A 4,886-nucleotide genomic window follows, 5' to 3' on the forward strand; every position below is an offset into this window, starting at 1 on the left:
GCCCAGGGGACAGCAGTGAGTTGGGCAGTAGGAGAATGGCCATTATGGGACACTGACATTAAAACAGAGCCGCCTGTCAGTAAATCACATTCAAAACCAATGAAATTCAATAATTACGCCACAATTTATATGTTCATATGTGGTTTGATGTGCTAAAAAATCATATGTTAATGAGGATATGAATCTATATGCTCTCCTTTATATCCTTTAACCCTTTGTTGACGAACCACGTAAATATCGTTCCTCCAGGAACGATGACGTTGAGTCTAATAACTCCGCCATACCTCAACTGATTTTATTAATGAAAACGTCCTCATAAACGTCACATCATAAGCTTTACAGTGATATGATTGGTTAAGGGATTTGTGGCGCGAAACTGTTTCACTACTTGAAGAGAAAACAAGAAGTTGAAATGTCCCTCAGCCTGCTGCGTCTGAAGGAGCAACGCTGGCTGTCACCATACATCAGACATGATAACGTCGTTTGAAGGACAAACTGGTGGATGAACTGAGGTAAAACAGTCTTTTTATGTGTTGTTATTGTACCTATCCACGTTATTACTTCAAAATCGTTTTTATTTAGCTATTTTTACCAGTAATTGCACCGTGAGTGTGTGACCGTAACATATCGATGTCTGTGTTTACTTCAGCTCGCAACATTTGCGGGTGTTTTAGCAAACTGTTATCTTTAGTAAAATGTTGCTATTTTCAATGTTTTTTTGGGGGTAACGATATGTAAAACATGATGAGCCAACTGCTAGGACTGTCACTTTAGATATGTATTCAATTTGAACGAAATAGCCTGTCATGTAATGCTACAGCAACTCATAACGTTAGCTGTAAGTTAGGTAGCAGAGCTTCTGCTCCAGAAATATTTTGCCCACGACGCGTCCTCCTGTCCTGACCAGTGTCTCTCAAATGCTCTATCTATATAATCTCATGTGAAGGACACCTGATTGGTAGGCTATTATATTCCCAAATAAACCAGTTATTTCGTTTTTTATTTAGCCATTTTAGTAGTAATTGCACCGTGTGTATATGACCATTTTGCGTGTGTTCACATCAGCTGGTTGCTGGTGTTTTAGCAAACTGTTGTCTTTAGTAAACTGTTACTATTTTCAAAAATGTCTTGGGGGGTAACATGGAAAACGTGGAAAGCTAACTACTAGGACTGTTACTTTAGAGATGTATTCAAGTTTGAACGAAAGAGCTTGTCAGGTAATACTACAGCAATCATTACCGTTAGCACGCTAGCTGTACATTTCCAGTTCCAGATATATATTTGGTTCGACATGCCCGGGACGCGCCCTCCTTTCCTGATCAGTTTCGCTCAAATGCTCTATCTATATCACCTTATGTGAAGGACATCTATTGGTAGGCTATTTTATACTCAAATAAACCAGTTATTTTGTCGAAATATGTACCACATTTTACAGTTATATGCAGCCAAGTTGATTAGCTTGCTAGATATGATCTGTCAAACATGAAAGGTGCTAATGTATCCAAACGTGATGATTGTGCCAGGGGTCTAACGCAAGGTTTTCGTTTATTGTCGGCTACTTTTGCATATGAAGACGTGTAAATGTGCTTAGGTCGTAGACTATAACTTCTTGATCAAGGTTATGGCGATACTTGCCAACTAACGTTAACATGTCAAGTGGGTATTTTCTCTACTCCACGTCGAGACGCAATATTTCGTCTTTACGCTGCCACGAAATAACACGGTGTGTGTGTGTGCATACATGTGCTCTCTAGATGGTTTCTGTCTTATTTTCTTGCCCAAGTTGTCTTATATTAGTGTTGGTTTGCAAGTTGGTCTGTAATGCTTAGTCAAGGATTTAATACTAACTTGCTTCAAGTGAGTTCACAGGCTAATGTTATTTACCAAATCATAAGTCAGCCTTCCAGTGACTGATGAAAAATGACATAGTTAGAGGTGATTCATATTGTATTGTAACAACCAAGTAAGTTATTTACAGGCTTATCTTTTTTCTCCTCATTATTTTAGATGGAGGGGGAGAAGAGCCAGTATGCACGGTTGATGGAGTCTATCAGGGAAAGGAGACAACTGATCGCAGAGGAGCTCCAGGTCATCGGTGAGCATCAAGGATCATGAAGGGATGGACACTGAGTACGTGGATAGCCAGCTACTGAGTGAAGAGGATGTGGAAGAAGAGGAGGAGAGTGATCTCCCATCATCCTCAGCTGGGTAACTATGTTTGTGTGTGTGTTATTTCTCCAAGTCATCAGTCAGCCTTCCAGTGACCGTGTCTTTAGTGAAAAAGGACATAGTTTGAGGTGATTCAGATTGTATTGTAACAACCTAGTAAGTTATTTACAGGCCTATCTTTTTTCTCCTCATTATTTTAGATGGGAGGGGGAGAAGAGCCAGTATGCACGGTTGATGGTCTCTCAGGGAAAGGAGACAACTGACTGCTGAGGAGCTCCAGGTCATCAACTACAGGATCATGCAGGGATGGACATGGAGGAGTACCTGGATAGCCAGCTACTGAGTGAAGAGGATGTGGAAGAAGAGGAGGAGGAGGGGAGTGATCTCCCATCATCCTCAGCTGAGTAACAATGTTTTTGTTTGTGTGTGCGCTTGCAAAACTGCACATGTGCACAATTTGTATCGTTACAAGAGCATTACTTGTTATAATAATGACAGGAATAGTGGTAATAGTTTCATTACATTTATATTTACATTTCTACTAATTAACATTCTTATGACAATCTATTTTGGGTTTGGTTAGCCATTCCCTGACAGGCCCATGTCAGGTAGGAAGCGTAGACGCTTGTTACAGTGTTGTCTTCTTACTCTTGTAGTTCTAGTACTGCTTGTTTGTAAATGTTTAAGTGTTATACCTGGGTTCTTAAAGATTTAATATCATTTATCCATTTTAAAATAAAATTTAACTATATTTTTTCCATTATTCCATATTTTCTCTATTCTTGTTTTCGTAACAGAATGATCCATAGAGAGAAGCATTCTCAATCAGCTAGTCTTTACTTCACCTTTAGTCTTTCCTCACTCACAAAGGTTATTGGCTCTTAAGGCAAGGTAAAACATGCCACATTTAGCTATACAACTGAGATGGTTAAATACACTTATGTTTATTACATGACCAACATATCTGTGTATTTTGGAGTTGAATTTTAAATCAGGGAATGAAAGCATTCTACTTTTTAAAAATTCTACTCGTCACTTCAACTTGCAGTTATGAGTAAATTGATCATAACTTTTGAACCAAAGGTAATACATTGATTCTGTTTCTTTCACTGAAGAGAGCACAACATTGTCTATAACTCACACACTATATCTGCGATAGCTATTAGGTAAAACATAAGATTTATCTTGACAAATATATGTTTTCGTGTTTTTTAAGGTTGAATTTTGAAGGTATTATTTAAAAACAATGTATGTTACACTTAAACTTATTAACCATGATGTATACCATTTTAAAGGGCTAGTTCTTCTGATCACAATGATGGGTCTACTATATCTCTAGCATCTAGTATATCCACACAACAAGCCTTTTTGTGTCACGGGGGCATCAAGTATGAAAAACGGAATGTTTAGTGCCATCTGCAAAGGTCCAATAAATTTATCATAACATTTGAACAAAAGGTGACAGATTGGTTCTGTTTTTTTCAGTGAATAGAGGACAAAATTGTGAATCCCGAACATGCTCTAGGTTTTTCTCTACCTACAACAGAAATTGGGGGAAAAATGAGATTAATCTTGACTAATTGATATTTTCGTGTTTTTTGGGGTTGAATTTTGAAGATATATTTTACAAATATATATGTTCTCTTCAAATATATTAGCTATATTTTATACCATTTGAAAGCCCTGTTTCTTCTGATTACAGTGGTGGGTATATTGTATCTCTGCCATGTAGCATAATCACACAATACACCTTTTTGTGCCATGAGGCCATTGAGTATGAGAAAATGGAATGTTCGGTGCAGGCAACAAAGGGTTAAGATACATTAAGGATATAAGGTTCTTAGTTCAGCTGTGGCTTTAACCAAAAGGTTAAGAGGCATTCAAAGTCAGTGGTTTGGGTCTCCAGGGGTCACTCTCTAGTGTTTGATCAGTTGGTCTTGACTAATGGGACATTTTAGGACCTGTAGTGTGGAAGTACAACCGAGTTGAGCACTGGTCTAGAAAGTAAACTTAAATGAGGAGACAGCACGGCCAACTTTCAGCACCATGGATAGCACTTCCTGAGTATAACGATCCGTAGGCTGCATGTGCAGTGTGATCAGAACTAGTGAACTGTCTATTGTAGCCTAGCTGACGCGACCACATCTCAAATGAGACGTGGTCTGACAACCAAACGTTCATTTTCTCGTATTTGGAAAAAAAGCCCAGATCCGTTCATTGGCCGCCACGGATGTCTATCAAATGTGTCTGTGCACAGCTCACCATCGTCTTGCTTTCCCCCCTGTTCTGTGATTGGTCCCCTATCTCAGGCAAAAATTAGGGCGGTAGTTTGCAGTGTGAATGAAATTGCGCACAAAGCAGCATGGGAACACCCAGGCTATGTCTATTGCACAACTCACACTGAGACAACTCACCAGGCTATGATTGAGTAGAAAACAATTCACTCAAACTAAACAGATTCATCTAAGCTCAAATGTTCAGCAAAGCTGGCTCACATTATTTCATGATGTAAAACAATGCTAGGTAGTCACCATTTCCAACACCAACATCAGTGATAAGTGTAAAATGCACCCCTCTATTGTAACTGTATATCCTATCAACAGATGAGTAAAAATAGAGATTAAAAGCACCATCCCTCTTCAGACCTCAGAGCCTCTCCTGTTTAGAGTGAAAAGGCCCGAGTGTGTCATAAGAGGTCGGTTCAACGAGGCCAGCGT

At 39.0% G+C, this 4,886-nt stretch overlaps 1 long non-coding RNA gene across 1 annotated transcript; it reads left to right on the forward strand.

Annotated features, from left to right (window-relative positions):
- Positions 1–235: 235 nt before the first annotated feature.
- Positions 236–2,862, forward strand: LOC134071285 (uncharacterized). The gene is made up of 3 exons (XR_009937040.1): positions 236–512; positions 2,008–2,208; positions 2,370–2,862. It is a non-coding gene; the product is annotated as an uncharacterized LOC134071285 (long non-coding RNA).
- The last annotated feature ends 2,024 nt before the right edge of the window (positions 2,863–4,886 follow it).

The sequence above is a fragment of the Sardina pilchardus genome, chromosome 23 (genome assembly GCF_963854185.1).
Source record: "Sardina pilchardus chromosome 23, fSarPil1.1, whole genome shotgun sequence".
Taxonomy (NCBI): domain Eukaryota; kingdom Metazoa; phylum Chordata; class Actinopteri; order Clupeiformes; family Clupeidae; genus Sardina; species Sardina pilchardus.